This window comes from Mercurialis annua, linkage group LG6 (genome assembly GCF_937616625.2).
Source record: "Mercurialis annua linkage group LG6, ddMerAnnu1.2, whole genome shotgun sequence".
In the NCBI taxonomy this organism is placed as follows: domain Eukaryota; kingdom Viridiplantae; phylum Streptophyta; class Magnoliopsida; order Malpighiales; family Euphorbiaceae; genus Mercurialis; species Mercurialis annua.
Genome location: NC_065575.1, coordinates 6,022,552 through 6,041,201, shown reverse-complemented (window position 1 = coordinate 6,041,201; position 18,650 = coordinate 6,022,552).

Below are 18,650 nucleotides of genomic sequence, written 5' to 3'. Positions count from 1 at the left end.
CTTTAGAGGTTTGGCCAGAGATTGATTTTAGAGGTTGGCCAAGATGTTCAGAAACATATTAATGAAAGTAAGATTAAAAAAAAAAAATTACCCCTGATTTTAGAGTCACTGTGTATAAAGATTGCAAGCTGCTCGGCGAAGCTTTGGCTGGGTTTGCTGGCGAGATATTTGCTGTAGCAGCTGGGCGATGGCGAGCAACCTGCTGCCGCTGACGGAAGCAAAGGAGAACCACGCTACTGCTGTTGGGTCGCCAGAATCGCCGCACGTCATGGGAGTTGTGTTGTGGATGGCGTGAAGGCTGCCGTTGGAGCTGGGTGAGAAGAGCTGGAGGTTGCCGCTGCCGCTGTAAAGCTTGACGAGTGCGGGCTGCTGACTGCCGGCAACGTGGTGGTAGCCGGAGGTTGGTGGATTTTATTTAACTAAGCTAGACAAATCTTGGGGATCAATGCTTGGTGGATTGAGAAGAAAAATGATTTTAAATTTTTGGGAATTAGGGTTTGCTAGAGGTTTTGGAGAAGGAATGAAATTCTCTTGACCTTCTAAAATCTCTAAAAGAAAATAATTTTGGCTTAAAGAAAATATATAAATGGCTTTATTCCTAAAAAGCCAATTATATAGGGGGCATTGTTTGCACCAAAATTAAAAATATGGCCAAAAGGCCATAAAAGCCCATATTCTTTTAAAAGATAGGAAAAAGCTACCGTGAATAATTGGCTAAGATTTGACCAAAGATAATTTCAAAGGTTTATTTCAGAGGTTTTGACCAAGATTTGACGAAAGATAATTTCAGAGGTTTTGGCTAAGATTTGACCAAAGATAATTTCAGAGGTTTATTTTCAGAGGTTGATTAGTTTGACTCCAGAAGTTGATTTCCACAGGTTAATTTCTAGAGGTTAATTTCCAGAGGTTGATTTCCAGAGGTCGGCTCCAGGAGTTAATTTCTAGAAGTTGACTACTCCAGAAGTTTAATTTCAGAAGTTAATTTCCAGAAGTTAATTCCAAAGGTTGGCTCAATCTATTTCATAGGTTGATTTTAGATGATTGGTTTCAGAGGTTGATTCCAGAAGTTGACGAGTTATTCCTAGGAGTTTCAAAAGGCCTAAGTCCATTTTCAGAAGGTTAAGCCCATGTTCTAAATGGCCATTAAATTATGTTTTAAATGGCCCATAAGCCCAAGAAGGTTATTTTCAGAAGATTAGAAGTCAAAAAGAACGAGCAGAAGCAACAAGACACGATTGGCAGTTTTTGAAGGTGGGAAAGAACGTGTGCAGTTGAAAGATGAAGCAGCAGTTTTCAAGTGATAAAGTCTATAAATAGGACAAGAGCGGGAAGAGAAAACCCCCGATCAAATCCAACAAAAACCAGCCCAAAGGCAAAAACACTCAGCACTTAGCATTCTCAATTTTCTTCAATCAGTAAAGAACTTTACGATTGAACTTCTGCAATTTCTACTCAAACACTTGTATTTTCATTTCATTCAATTAGTAAACATATTTACAGTTGAATTCTTTGTTTTAGCATTACTTGATTGGAGTACTTGTTATAAGGTTAACCAAACCCCAATCGCTCGTTTAAGAAGTTAAGTTACATTTTGGAATCCGCTTCCTGGCACGCCCGCATTTCACACGCTTGTTGTTACAAACGCAAAACGCCAGTAACAATATGATTAAAAAATTGCTTCAATTATGAATCCACATCCCGCATGTTATTTTTTTATGTGAACAAATATAAACTTTACTTAATACCCTTTGTAAATTTATTTTTCTTTTTGCAGGAGATTTAACTCTTTTTTGACTTTTTTTATGAAATTGCTTTACTTTATTTTCTAAAAGGTTGATCCTTAATATGGGTGTTTCTTTCTCTAGGTGGGTGTCCATAAATAAATGGAGATTATAGTTACATTATCATCATAATAATTTTTTATTAACATCATTTATCATCGTGAGTTTTTTTATTTCAAGAGGGGCTTTTTAAATGGCCCCTCTAGCTTCTAGCCTTCCTCGGTAGATAAGACAGGAAGACTCGTCCAGTATTATATATGATTATACTAAACTTGTTACTCTATTTAAAAAAAAAAAACAAATGAACAAGTATGCTATGTTGCGGAATTCTTTCTGGATGGATTCTCAATCTACATTACTACATGTTGCAATAAACTCACAAGGTACTACTATTGTCATGACGTTTCTACTAATAGTAAGTGTTTTGTTCATCTTTAATATTGTCAGTTTATTTTATCGTTCTACCGTTTGTTTAGCAAATTATTTAAACTTTGATTTATCTGAATTTGTTAATAAATGTGTAATTGGGTGACTCATATAGCAGTTATAAAGTCCACATATTATTATTTATTTAAAGAATAGTTCATTTCTTTCTGTGTGATAGTCGTTTTTCTATATATTTATATATTGTTATCTTTGATAAAAAAATAAAATAATAATTTATGAGTGCAAGTATAATATATTTGAATTATTTTTTAGATAAAAGTATGTTTAAGATATTTTTTTAGTATAAAAAATAGAGTTAACAATTAAAAGTAAAATATTATCGAAATAGAGTTTTAGTTTGGATTCTACAATATTTTACCTAGAATTATTAGGAATCCCTTTATAATCTGGATCTCTAATACACACAGGGAGAGTAATTTGATTAAGTATTTAAGACCCGCTCTCTAAACAATTTAAAGAAATTAATATTCCTCCACAGCAGACAAACAGAAACGCACAGCCATGGCTCGTAACGAAGAGAAACCACGCCGCCCCTATCTCGCTTCCGAATGCCGCGATCTCGACGAAGCCGTCCAATGGCGCCACCAAATCCTCCAAGAAATCGGCCGAAAAGTCGCCGAAATACAAGACGAAGGTCTCGGCGAGCACCGCCTCCGTGACCTAAACGACGAAATCAACAATCTAATCCGCGAAAAAGCACATTGGGAGCCCCGTATAATCGAACTCGGCGGTAACATAAACGACGTGCCAAACCCTAGCGGTCGCGTCCCGGAGTACCGCTACTTCGGAGCAGCGAAGAAGCTCTCTGGAGTGAGATAATTGTTCGAGAAGCCGCTGGAGTGCAGGAAGAGGTGGACTTGTTAGATGTAGTTTGCTCAGTTTATGGGAATTCTGTGTTTTTGGTTTTTAGTTTTTTTTTTTTTTTAATTTAGTTTGGGTGAGGATTTTCTCACTCCACATTTTTTTAATAAGACTAATATTCTTCCCATATAAATCTATGTAAATCTCAAATCAACAAAACCTGTGCATCCATTTTCTAACTTTTTTTTTTCAAACAGTGATTTTTATTTTTAATTGCTTCCTGGATAATGTAAATTTAAGACATTTAATCTTACATTTGAAAAAATTATAAAGTATTAGTATTTTAAATTTTTATTTATTTATAGATGGTCACTTTTCTTATTTGTTTCAACTGATTAGGAACGGATGCAGAGAAACATGTGGCCACCATAGTTTTGATTCTTCTATAATATATATAAAATTGAAATTGATACTGAAAGCCGGTTAAGAAAAATTGAAAAAATGGGGGTTTAGTGATTTTTTTAATTATTTGTTTTGATTTCTATAATACAACAAAATTAGAAAGAAAAAAAGAACGAAAGAGGAATTAGTTAGAAAGTCACTATATAATTTATACAAATGCAGCACCGATCGAGAACCGAAAATGGAATATATTTTCTATGGAATTTAATTGTGACTAGGATCGTGTAAAAAATATAATAGATACATGTTCGATACATATATAATACATTCTTGATACATATTTAATATATTCTCGATATGTAATTTATATTTATTCGATATATATTTGATACATATTCAATCGTTCGAACTCTTTTTTATATATATTTCTTTTTTTAGTTTTATTACATATATATTTCATATATCTCAGATATCCGATAATTATTGATTTATTATTTAAAAAATAGAAATAGTTAAATGATGCTTACGTGCATTAATTTATCTTTTCCATTTTGGGTCGAGAAAGTGAATTAGATGCAGTAAAATTGAAGTTTAAACCGAATTAATCAAACTGTTTAATTGTTATCTTTTATTTTTATCGATTTAATTGAATCAACTAACTAATTTGATTTATTCGTTTTTATATTTATACAACTCTGATACATAATTTATATATTATAGATACATTTTTACTACATAATATTGATACATTTTTGTTAAATCTATCGTCAAATTGTTTATAACAAATATATTTTCGATACATATACGATACATATTTGATTGTTTGAATCTTTTTTTCTTATTTTTTTATACGTCTTCTTTTTTGTAATTTTATTATATATATTATTTATACATATTTGATACATCTCCGATATATATTTGATACATCACAAATATATAATTAATACATGATGAATATGTTTTTTTATATATAATTTATACATGATAGATACATTTTTGTTTTTTTTTTGAGTTGTATATAATATGTAACAAAGATGTATATTTACTATTTTAAAATATAAATTTTTAAATGTACGTAATAGACACATACGATGATACATAATTTATACATGATAAATATATATATTTTAAATATACTTAATAGATACATATTTAATATATAATTTATACATGATATATACATTATTTATATATTAGACCCGTATCCGGTATGTATGAATATTTCCGATAAATAGTTCATAAAATTATATTTTCTGAAATTGTATCATTTGTGTATCATGTACTTTTATATATTCAAAATTTAATATATTTATATTTTTAAATTTTTTTAAAATTTATATATAAAAGATAAGTTTTTGATATAATTTAAGTAAATAAACATATAAATAAATTATTTGTATTATTTTACAAAAAGAACAAAAAAATCAAGTAGACTGGCCGCGCTTCACGACGGGCTCAGTGTGGCCGGTGGTCTCAATATTGATGCATATAAACTTGCTGTCCAACCGTTTTACAATCACTAACAAATATTCCCACAAATCCAACGGACATAAAAGGATCATCTTAAACAGCATGATAGGGCACATATCCACCACATGCATGATGTCAGCGTGTGCAGATTGACACGCGCTGACGTCATCAAGATGGTATCAATGAAAACTAAATTGTACGAATGTAATAACATTTAAATTTCTTGTAAAAGGTGAAAATGGTGGATTTTTTCTTGTATTTTTGTGGTTTTCTCTATATTGTTCTATTTTAATGGGTTTTGTTTTTTAAACTAATTTTAAAGTATTATTTTAAATTTTTGCTCTATAATTAATCCACTTTTAAATAGCAATAAAAAAAATCAATTATCGAGATATCAAATTTTGTTAAAAAATAAATTCAACAATTAGCATCCTTATAATAATTCAAACATTAAATTAGTAGAGCTATTATTTTCCAAAATTCAGTAAATAATTCAAATATTAATATGGCTAAACCCATCTAGAGGCTCTTGTACTATATCATTTTTGTTCAAAAAGTTCCTGTAATATTTTTTTGTTCTTCAAGTCTCTCTACTTACATAATTTTTGATTTTCAGGTCATTTTTTAGTTTTTTTCAGCTCCTCTACTTACAATTTTTTTGTTCCTCCAGTCCCTCAAGAGGACCTGAAAATTGGAATTTTGTCAAGTACAAGGACCTGAAGAACAAAAAAAATATTACAAGAGCTTTTTGAACAAAAATGATATAGTACAAGGGTCTCTACATGGGTTTAGCCTATTAATATAGACAAAGTTAACGTTGATAAATTATTCCCTAAAAAAAACGTTGATAAATTATAAAAAATAAATTTTAATATAATTTTGGTATAAATATATAATATAATTAAAATTCCAAAAACAAACCAGATAAAATAATAAATAAATATAACAGAGAGATTAGAAATTAAAATTAGTGATAACAATTAGTTATTGTTTTGAAGATACAGTTAGTTATTGTTTATATTAAAGGAATGATAAAAACTGAGGTTTAAAAGTCAATTAAGGATAATTTAGTCTAATCACATTAATAGGGAGTGTGGTTATTGATATTTGGAGTGGGAAAATCCCCATCCATGTAGTTTTGATATTGCTTAATTAATTAATTAATTAATTTAGTTTCTTTTTTGCCTATAATTTATCCTTCTCATTACAAATTTTAACAGATTAAAAACTGTCAGAATTTAGCAAAGCAGTTTGATAATATTGATTTTGTTTTTATGAGCGATCTGCGAATTAGGCGGTGCATACTTTTGCACAACGCGCCAGTTCCATTTCAGATCATCAAGAGTAATTTCATCACTTTTCTGAATTTTCACTAACGTAACTACTTCAAATTTGATTTAATAGAATTATTTTCCATTCACAAAAAAAGGATAATTGTTAATTACTACTTTTCTCGATCAAGTCAAATATATGCACTTTTCATTCAAATCAAATACACTATTTTTTTATTTCAATTATAATTTATCTTTAGTTAAAGTAATTAATTAATTTTTTTAAAATATTATTTAAATTGTAGTTTGATATAATTTTTTTTATAGTTTATAGTTTTTAAAGTAACCTTTAGATGGAAAATTTTACTATAGTAAGTCATCCAAAGGTGAAATAGCATTTTTGGACGCAAAGTCCAATCCAATTACTAAATGACACATTCAAATATCAATCAAGAACAATAAGCAAACGGAATTTTAAATCAAAATCAAGAATCGGAAAATGTGGCTTCTGGGCTTGGTTATAGTAGAAAGTGTAAACAATATAAAGTAACTAGTCGTATACCCGCGCGGTAGCGCGGAATCATTATAATTTTTTAATTTTTTTAATTTTTCTATAAACTTTGGTTTATGATTAATAAATTCAAATGTATCTAATTGATTACTTATTATCAATAGTGATAATATAAGTTAATCTTAATCAAAGTATTTTTAAATGTAATAATTAATAAATATTTATATATTAGGAACTCATAAAATTCATAAATTAATGAATTTATATAAAATTTTATTTTTATTTTAATAATAGTTTAAAAATAATAAAATTTATGTGAATGCTAATTTTTATAATTAAAATTTAGAACTTTTAAAAATAATTCCTTTTATAATAACAAAGTAAATATTACAATTAATAAATAGATTATACAAATTGCAAACTTGTATAATTGTATAATTAATTTATTTAAATTTACAACTTATAAAAATGTTCATTTGATATGAAAACTTTTTTCAAATTGCATTATAAAAGTTAATTAATTATCTAAGCCGGAAATATATATGAATGCTCATTTAAATTTGTATTCTCTTTCATTGTTTCTACTTTTTCTTTAAAAAGGTTTATTATACTGTAAAAATATATAAAAATATCTATACTACATAGTCCTGTATATATATATCTTTAATAGTATAATATGAAAATATAAAAACCAGCGGAAATCATTGTTCATATTTCTTGTGCTAAAGTGTAAAATTTTAAACCATATTCCTTAGGATATCCTAAAAAAAAGTAGGTCTTAAATAAATCGTGGACATCTAAATAAATGGTCAAAATCATGCAAAGAAATTTGTTCATTGTAATTGATACATAGTTAGTCAGGTAAGAATGATTGTTATAATGCTGAAAAATTAAAAACAATTAGTTGAATGTTTTATCGAGATTGAATAGTCATGGGAATGCTTTTTTAGTTCTCTCAATTATATAAATATATAGATATTGTCACTATTAACTACAAAAAAGACGCAGATATGGATTTTATTTTTTATATTTGTATCTCTTATACCTATTACACTAAACACCTTATGTGCATTAGCTAAAATATTACATTAAGCATAAAAAAGAATTAACATTATTGTCAGAATATCTGTAAAAAAATGCACAAAACTGCGTATTAAATTTTATTACACTAAAATTATGACAACTTCACATAAAGGGATATGCAAGAGAGTCATAGTCATGTGTCAATCATGCACAATCACATAACATTACAAAATGGGATCTTTTCAAATAAAAAATTAAATCATTTTGAAGGTTTATAAGACTAATTTCAGTCACCACATGAATAAATTTGCACAAATGACAGATATATTTCTGAGAGATGCAAGTGACAGTTATGTGGCTCGGTAGAATGGTTCACAGACCTAAGCAAACATAATGAAATTAATAGATTATAAATGTAAAATGACTTTGCAGACTACAAATTTACAACATTTTTTCTCCCCTGGATTGGCCAAAATGACATCCACTTTAGTGAAATTGCAAATAAGTTGATGCCTATAATAAGCTTATAGCATCTACAACATAGATATTTTTCCTATCATTATAATACTCTAATGTTTAATTATTCTAGTACTCGCATAAATAATTAAGCTCCAACGAAATAAGTACCTACTTTACGTATAGATTGGGCTTGAACTAACAACGACAAAAAGATATATGGCAAAGTAAATTGTTTATTTATTTTTTGTTACAATTTGATTAAGCCTCAATGAAATAATGCCTGAACTCTGAACATACTAAATGTATAGAGCATTTTTCAGAGAGCACAAGAGTTCAAAAACAAACACCATAATGCATTTTTGAACTTAAGTATGACAACAGCGTTTACAATAAAACTGCAGAAAATATATCTTATTTAATGTTTATAAAACTTCAGAAAAAAATAATCACTTCAAATATGGAAGACTTGAAAAACAAAAAACAAAATATATTGAATTCCAAAGTAATATAAACCTATAGCTCTATGATAGAATTTCAATCTAAATCACAGCAGCCAAATGCAATATAAATCAACAACTGCAGTTTCATAAATTCATAGCAGCAATCAAAGCAACTTAGAAACAACTAATTTAAGAAGTCTATAATAAGTAGACATCAACCAATAAATACTAATCTCGGAGAGCACGCTCATGGCGAGGGTTAGTCAAAATACATTATTTTACTGAACAATTGTTGTCTGCTCATTATATAAATGCAGAAAATATATATATGTTTTTTTAACAAAGGGTCAACGCGCCCCCTGAACTTGTGACACGGGGTCATCTAACACAATTTATACTTTTTTGAGCAAATAACCCCAAAACTCTTCATTTTTGGGTCAAATAATCCAATAATTTTTATTTTTATTTCAAAAAATGAATTTAGGATAATTATATCGTAACAATTAGGGAAGTATCTAATTATATTTTTACATCTCTCACCTCCGATTTGTATTTTACACATTTTAAAAATACAATTATGGGGTTATTTGACCCAAAAATGAAGAGTTTTGGGGTTAGTTGCTCACAAAAGTATAAATTGGTTAGATGACCCCGTGTCACAAGTTCAGGGGGCGCGTTGACCCTTTGTTCGTTTTTTTTCCTGTTTGTATATCTTATACTCATTTTAAAAGAAATGTCCTAATAACACAAAAGTATGATGCAAAAAATTAATTAATAATATTAATAGTGCACGCTGTAAATAAATAATAGTTCAAATATTTCACCTGTTCTTTTATGTGAATTTTAAGGACCTGGATTATACTACGCCTAGAGAAAACCACAAAGAGAGGCAAATTAAAGAGTGTGTATTCTTGATTTGAACAATTGTGTATTCTTGATTTTTTTTATAGATATGAACAATTCAAGACTGCAAACTTGGAATATGAACAATTAATGGCTGCAAAATTTTGAATTTGGGATGATAAACGATGGAATTTAAGTCATTTAAAAGAGACGTCCTAATAACACAAAATTATGATTAAAATATTGATTTATAATAGAATATTAAAAATGCAGGCTATAAATAAAAAATAGTTCAAAGATTTTACCTACTCTTTCAAAGATTGAAGGTTGTAAACTTGGAATATGAACAATTAATGGCTGAAAATTATGAGAAAAATAAAGAAAACAGGAAAAATAAATACTGAAAAATTGATTACACTAAAATTAAATTCAAACCAGAGGCACAATTGTCTAAAAATGGATTAAAACTCAAACCCAGAAGATGAAACGCTTCAAAATTTATATTAGTTACCTGAAATTAATGTATAAAGTGGTCTTGAATAAACAAATAAAATCCAGAAGATGCAGTGTTTTAAAGTTCAGATTAGTTATTTGAAAATTAAAGAATAAAGTGACATTGGATTAGCATTATTAAGAAAAAAATGGCCTAAAAATAAATTAGAACCTAAATTCAGATGATGAAATCCTTCTCAGATTTAGTTACCTGAAAATCAAATCATAAATGGCCTTAAATTAACATTATAAAGAGGAAAAGTGGCATGAAATTTGTTAAAAGTGGCCTGAAATTTGTTTGCTGGTTTTTGCTTAATAATAGAATGGGGTTACCTGGAACCTTTTTGTTGTTTTTTATTTGACGATGGAAATTGGAATTTGCTGCTTTTGGTTGACGATGGAATATGAACAATAAACGACGCCTAAATTCAGATGATGAAATCCTTCTCAGATTTAGTTACCTGAAAATCAAATCATAAATGGCCTTAAATTAACATTATAAAGAGGAAAAGTGGCATGAAATTTGTTAAAAGTGGCCTGAAATTTGTTTGCTGGTTTTTGCTTAATAATAGAATGGGGTTACCTGGAACCTTTTTGTTGTTTTTTATTTGACGATGGAAATTGGAATTTGCTGCTTTTGGTTGACGATGGAATATGAACAATAAACGACGCAATTTACTATAGTAAAAATTGGAACAATAGAATTTGTCTATATCAGATTGAGGTAGTTGATTTAGTTTAGGACTAATATTGTGTAAATTAAAAGTAACTATAAAATGTAATTTTAAAAAATAAAATAAAATATGTTTTTAAAAAGATGGGAACTAATGAGAGTGCTCTATTTGTGAGAATCAATGAGGGGCCTCCGTTGGTCCTCTCAATTATATAATATATAGATAATAATCATAATCTATCTATCTATCTATAACTATACTATAAGAGCGAGGGGGGGGGGGGGGGGGGGGGGGGGGGGACAGGCAAAATTACGATAGTAGGTTTTATTAAGGGTATAATTAATGTTAAAAAAGTAAAATTAATAGAAATTTAATTTAAATAAAACAATTAGTATCTTAAAAGAGAGTTCTATTATAAATTGATGTCTTTGTGAGTCTATTATAAAATTAACGTAAGTTAACTAACTAATGGAAAACAATTAGATGTTGAAAATAGCTTACAAGTCTAACTCTAATTAAGTGCATGATCATTAAGCTATTTTTAATGAAATTATACTTACAGTAGTAATGCTCAATTATTACATATAAAAAATAGCTTACAAGTCTAGCTCTAATTAAGTACATGCTCATTAAGCTATTGTTAATGAAATTATACTTACGGTACTTCTATTTAACTGCTAACATAATAAGGTTAATTTATCTATTTGTTTTAAGTTTTGATCCTCTAAAAATACCTAATGTTGATTAATTACGGTTGTAAAATTATTATTATTGATAAAATAAAAATAAAAGAGCTCTACTCACTAATTAGTGTTTGTATGTAATGAAAATAGTAACTATATAAAAAGCTGGACTAATTAGTGTTTGTATGTAAAGCAAATTGTAACTATATAAAAAGCTGGACTAATTAGTGTTTGTATGTAAAGCAAATTGTAACTATATGAAAAGCTATTCATAATTTCCAACTATAAATAGCTGATCACATCTATTCTTTTTATACTAAGCTAATATCTACTATTTTGTTTCGGAAGAGTAATGAGTTTACTAAACATATCATGTTTATTGCTCGAGATAAAATATATAAAAAGTATAATATCTGAAGATCCGATCTCTTAAATATTTTGTTATAAGTATTTACTCTTTTAAGATGCATTTATTAATTTTATATTTATTATATTTTGATTTTGTTTGTTTGTTTGTTTTGCTAATGTATATTTTTCTAGGAAAAATTATTAGTGTGAGAGTTGATGACAAGTGATCAAGTTTCTCCGGCTGAAAAAGCTATTCTCCTGTTAGAAGGTATATTTTATTGCTCTTTCTACATAATTTCACCTATTAAAATTAATATCTATTCGACAATTAATTTAAGTTCCTAATTGTACAGTGAGCTTATTTTATTTCACAATCCAATCAAATAATAATAATAACTCAGATCCATTTAAAATACGGATGGAAATTGTTTTCTTTAGTTGAAAATAGTAACATCTGATTTTTTGTCTCTTATTCCTTGTATGTTTTATGCTTTTCTCTTTGAACAGATAATTAAACTATATATAAATCATGCACAATTAAAATCCTTATTATTAGCAAACCTGATTCTATTGATGAGTCAAAGGAGTAATAAGGAATATCTCATCAATTATGGAGTGATAAGGGTGGTAAATCTCATTCAATATTATTTAGTCAAAGGATAAATTTGATGTACAGGCTTCTCAAGAATAGCAAGTCTCTACATATGGTAGTCTAATGAAATTGGAAATCTTCTAATCTACTCCTTGATACATGGCATTATCTCTTGATTTATGGAGATTCATATGAACACAAATCTGCACTAGGCAGATTTGTTTCACACAGCAGTAGCATGTGTGATCTCTATATATAGACTTGTTTCTTTCATTGTTAGATATCAAGAAATTATTGAATAAAAAGGCTACTCATTAAACTCTTCCAATTGTGTTTCTAATTCTCAATTCTAAATTTCTTCTTGGTATCAAAGCAGGGAACGTTCTATCTCTCCTTTTTTTCAGCATGACTTCACTTTCTTTGAATGTCGGAAACTTTGTCACTTTAAAACTCAACCCATCAAACTACCCATTATGGAGAGAACAGGTACTAGGCCTAGCCAAAAGTCAAGATCTTATTCACCATATAAACAAAGAAAACCCAATTCCAATCAAATTCAACACACAAAATACAGAAATCACAAACACAGAAACAACCCCAACAAAAGAATTTCTTACTTGGCAAAAATCAGATCGACTCCTCAGAGGGTGGATAATCGGAACTCTCTCCGAAGAAACACTTGGTCTTGTTATCGGGTTAGACACAGCATCGGCATTATGGGAAGCACTCAAAGAAGCATATGCACAAGATTCTCAAGAACGAGAATTCACTCTCCGACAACAGCTCACTTATCTGCGCAAGGATGACATTAAAACCATTACTGATCACATAAGAATTTTCAAAGGTCTTTGCGATAACCTTGCAGCGATTGGAAAACCTGTACCTGATAAAGAAAAAATCTTTTGCCTTCTCACAAGTCTTGGTTCACAATATGAAACTTTCACCACCACAATGTTAAAACCTCCAAGACCAACCTATTCAGAACTGATCTCACAACTGCAGAACTTAGACCATCGCCGAAATTGGTTTTCAAATCAGTCAGATATCTCCACAACACATCTGGCTTTCTATGGACAACATCAAAAACAAGCTAGAAATCCCACACCTAACAATCAGTATAACACTTTTAATTCTGCAGGTCGTGGTTTTCAGGCACAACATTCACGTGGACAATCACAAAATACTTCTGGCTCCTTCAACTCACAACAACGACGTCCACCACCACCTGGAGAACGAAGGATGACTGCGGCTGAAAGAGATATGTACCGAGACTCGACTTGTCAATTTTGTGATAAAGGCGGGCACATTGCAAAAATTTGCTGGTGGTTACCAAAGAAATCTAGCCAAGAGCTTCCACAAGCACTTGCTGCACTTACATTGGATAACACTGTTGTTGAAACGGAATGGACATCAGACACAGGAGCTTCAAATCACATGACCGGGAAACAAGGTATGCTAACAAATATTAATAATTATCATGGAACTGATTCTATTATTATTGGAGATGGATCTTCATTACCAATAACAGGTATTGATAATTCAATTATCAAACAAAAAAATAATGTGTTACCTCTTCATGATGTTCTTTTAGTACCACATTTAAAGAAAAATTTACTCTCTGTAAGTCAACTTACCTCTCAATTCCCTGTTACATGTGAATTTTCTAATGTTAATTTTTGTGTGAAGGACAAGAACACAGGTCAACCACTTCTAACAGGGAAACGGAAGGGTAATTTATATGTTCTGACAGATGAACCAGAAGTAAATTTTTCTTGTCGATTTCGATCCGGCACTACAAACATCTGGCATCAACGTTTAGGACATTCACAGTTTTCAACAGTTCAGCTTTTAAAAAATAAAGGACTGATCAAAGTTTTAGGCCCTAAAGAAGATCATTTTTGCGATAGTTGTCAATTAGGCAAATTAAGTAAATTTCCTTTTAGTTTATCTGAACACTCAAGTTCTGGCATTTTTGATAAGATACATTGTGATCTTTGGGGTCCTGCCCCAGTTTTATCTATTGGCAAATTTCGTTTTTATGCTTGTTTAGTAGATGATTTTTCGAAATATACATGGATAATTCCTTTACGTAATAAGTCCGATTTCTTTGATGCTTTCTTAGCATTTGAAAAATATGTTGAACGTCAATTCAATAAAAAAAAAATAAAGACTTTCCATTCTGATGGAGGAGGAGAATTCATTAATTCTCGACTTTCTTCCCATTTTATTGCTACAGGAATTCTTCATCAGATTTCATGTCCTTATACACCAGAATAAACAGGTATGGTTGAACGTCGACATCGTGTAATAAGAGAACTAGGTATGACAATGTTATTTCATAGTCATGCACCTTTATACTTATGGTTAGAAGCTTTTTCAACTGCTGTTTTTCTTATTAATCGGTTACCTTCTTCTGCTATAACTTTTAATACACCATACTTCATGATACATGGAAGACATCCTGATTATACATCTCTTCGTGTATTTGGTTCTAAATGCTTTCCCTACACTTGGGACACTAGAAATAACAAATTTGATCCAAAGAGTGTTTCATGTGTGTTTGTCGGATATAGTGAAAAACATAAAGGATACAAATGTTATCATCCATCCAGTCGTAAATTTATTATTTCACGGCATGTTGCATTTGATGAAACAACATTTCCCTTTAAAGCATCAAACACCCCTCTCTCACTTCCTCACGTGAATCGCATTTTTGATTCTTGGTTGTTAACTTATGGTTCTGCTGATACAGGTACCTCAAAACTGGAAACACCTCTGCTGTCTTCATCTCATATACCACTCCCTCAAGTTGTTGTTTCAACTAACAACATATCTGATAGTCTTATGCATACTGATTCACCCACCAGCCCCGCTACTTCTACTCCTACGCAGGCTGCCTCAACGACCAATTCTGCACCCACCAGTCCCACGGTCTCTACTTCTACGCAGGCTGTCTCAACAACCAGCCTTGATACTTCAGATCCAATGCGAACAGCCACATCAATCAGATATGTTGCATCTGATGATAATTTATCTGCTCCCACTTTGCAACCCGTACTTCTTCCACAAACCATGGTCACTAGATCTCAACATGGCATAATTAAACCAAATCCCAAATATGCATTAACAGTTACTTCATCTTCTACTATACCACCTGAACCTAAGTCTATCAAAACAGCTTTGTCCCATCCAGGTTGGAAATTTGCTATGCTTGATGAGCTAGATGCTCTTCGTCAAAATCAGACTTGGAAACTCGTCCCTCGGACCTCTGATATGCATGTAATTGGCTCAAAATGGGTTTTTAAGGCAAAACTAAAACCCGATGGAACTTTGGATCGTCTTAAAGCACGTCTCGTCGCTAAAGGTTATCATCAAATAAATGGACTTGATTACACTGAAACCTATTCTCCTGTCGTTCGTCCAGCTACGATTCGGTTAATTTTATCTGTTGCTCTAGTTAAACATTGGTGTATTCGTCAATTGGATGTGAAAAATGCGTTCTTACATGGTCATATTATTGAAGACATATACATGCATCAACCCCCAGGTATGGCTAACACCCAGTTTCCAAATTATGTTTGTAAGCTACAACGCGCATTGTATGGTCTTAAGCAGGCACCACGTGCTTGGTTTGATCGACTCAGTAAATTTCTACTTTCATGTGGATTTTTCTGTAGTCTTGCTGACCCATCTTTATTTATTTGTCACTCTGATCGTGGAATTCTTGTTTTACTTTTGTACGTAGATGACATGCTTCTTACAGGATCCTCGGAGGCACTTGTTACTTCTTTTGTTCAAACATTAAGCCATGAATTCTCCATGAAGGATCTCGGCCCAGTTCACCATTTTCTTGGCATTGTCATTACACCAACGACTCGAGGTCTGCAGTTGTCCCAGACACACTATGCTCTTTCTATACTCGACCGTTCCAAAATGATGGACTGCAAGCCTATGGCTACTCCACTAGACATCAAACTCAAACCTCCTGGTTCTACAACTGTTCTTACCGATCCTTCTCATTATCGTGGGATTGTTGGCGCTTTACAATATCTCACACTTACACGGCCCGATCTTGCTTACAGTGTCAACTATGTATCTCAGTTCATGCACGCTCCTACTGTAGCTAATCTCAAGATGGTACATCGCATTCTACGATATATTAAAGGCACATTATCTATGAGCCTACATCTTACCTCTGATACTTCGCTCAATTTATCTGCGTTCTCCGATGCTGATTGGGCGGGTTGTCCTATGACTCGTCGTTCTACTACTGGTTACTGCACATATCTTGGTTCTAATATTATTTCTTGGTGTGCAAAAAAACAGCATACTATCTCCCGTTCTAGCACTGAAGCTGAATATCGTGCTATGGCTCATACAACAGCTGAACTTACATGGCTCACATATCTCCTTCAAGATCTTCGTATTTTGCCCGTCTCTTCACCAATTCTTTATTGTGACAACATGAGTGCTCTATACATGACCATTAATCCAGTTTTCCATGCCAGAAGTAAACATATTGAGTTGGACTACCATTTTGTACGTGAACGTGTTGCTCTTGGGTTACTTGTCACCAAATATATTCCTTCGGCTAATCAGGTTGCTGATCTGTTTACCAAATCAGTCCCCAAAAACATCATTGCTCACTTTCGCACCAAACTGTGCCTTCAGCCTCGGCTCAGTTTGCGGGAGGATATTAGCAAACCTGATTCTATTGATGAGTCAAAGGAGTAATAAGGAATATCTCATCAATTATGGAGTGATAAGGGTGGTAAATCTCATTCAATATTATTTAGTCAAAGGATAAATTTGATGTACAGGCTTCTCAAGAATAGCAAGTCTCTACATATGGTAGTCTAATGAAATTGGAAATCTTCTAATCTACTCCTTGATACATGGCATTATCTCTTGATTTATGGAGATTCATATGAACACAAATCTGCACTAGGCAGATTTGTTTCACACAGCAGTAGCATGTGTGATCTCTATATATAGACTTGTTTCTTTCATTGTTAGATATCAAGAAATTATTGAATAAAAAGGCTACTCATTAAACTCTTCCAATTGTGTTTCTAATTCTCAATTCTAAATTTCTTCTCTTATTAGTGAAAACAAGGGACTGGATTCTTTTCATGTAAGAGTGTCATCACTAGCAATACTCCATTTAATTTATTAAATAATTTTTTTATAACTGTGTACATTATAAAAAATTGTTTAATGAGTTCTACATATAGAGATATAGAGCAATTCATTTGACAAATATAAATTTTTTTATCATAAATTTAAAAAGCCGATGAACTACAAAATTTGTAAGTATAATATATATTATATCTTAAGTAGGTTTTTTAATTATTTATTTTAACTATTTAGTAGTTTGAAACAAATATTTTAATTAATATAATATAACTTCTAGATTGCAGTTTAATATACATGTTTTATTTTATTTAATTCTGATAAATGTAGTTATGACTTTTTAACAATATAAAAAAGAAAAAGAGGATATATTTAAAACTAATAAAAAACACAATTCTAAGAAAGTATATAAAATAACACATTACTAAAAGAAAAAACATTTTATTAAATATAAAATAATAAATAACGGGTCATATTAATATCGCTCACGTGCGTAGCACGTGGCGAAAAACTAGTACTATATATAAAAGTACGGATGGGGGGGACAAGCACTTTTACCTAATAGCCCTTTCTAATTCATTATAATTAGAGGTATAATGGTAATTACTTAATTAATTATTAAGTTAAGTATAGATTCAATTATTAATGACGTTGATTTCATAAAAAAGTTTAAGTTAGATCAAAACATCTCATTATACTCGGTAACATATAGAATCCTATTTGTTTCAAACCTTCTTCTCCGTTTCTTAAAATTGTGAATGCTCACATTAAGGTTTTATTTTAACAAATTAGAGAATGATCAAATTGTGATAGGCTTTGATGGTTTTTTTTCTTAGACATGGATACAAAGATTATTTCACATAATTAATTTGATTCAATTTCAATGCTTAAATTTTTTAAAGGTCCAATAATTTTACAATTCTCAATGAAATTATCTACTTTTCTAATTATTCTATTTATAAAGTATTTTTTTTAATAATTAGGGAGGAAGAACGTTTGTGGAAGAAACACACTATTAGTTATGACGAATTTAATTAATATAATATTACATTTACTACGCCTTCAATCATTAGTATAATTAATATATAGTCTCAATCCAACTCATAAAAATATTTCACAATTCAGCAAGAATTATGAGTAATTTGATATTAATTATACATAAAATACATTAGTATAGTGATAAAAAAATTATTTTTGATATCAATTAATTTTTAAAATTAATAAATTAAAGTAATATGTTTACTTCTAACAAAAAAAATCTAATTAATTTAATATTTGAT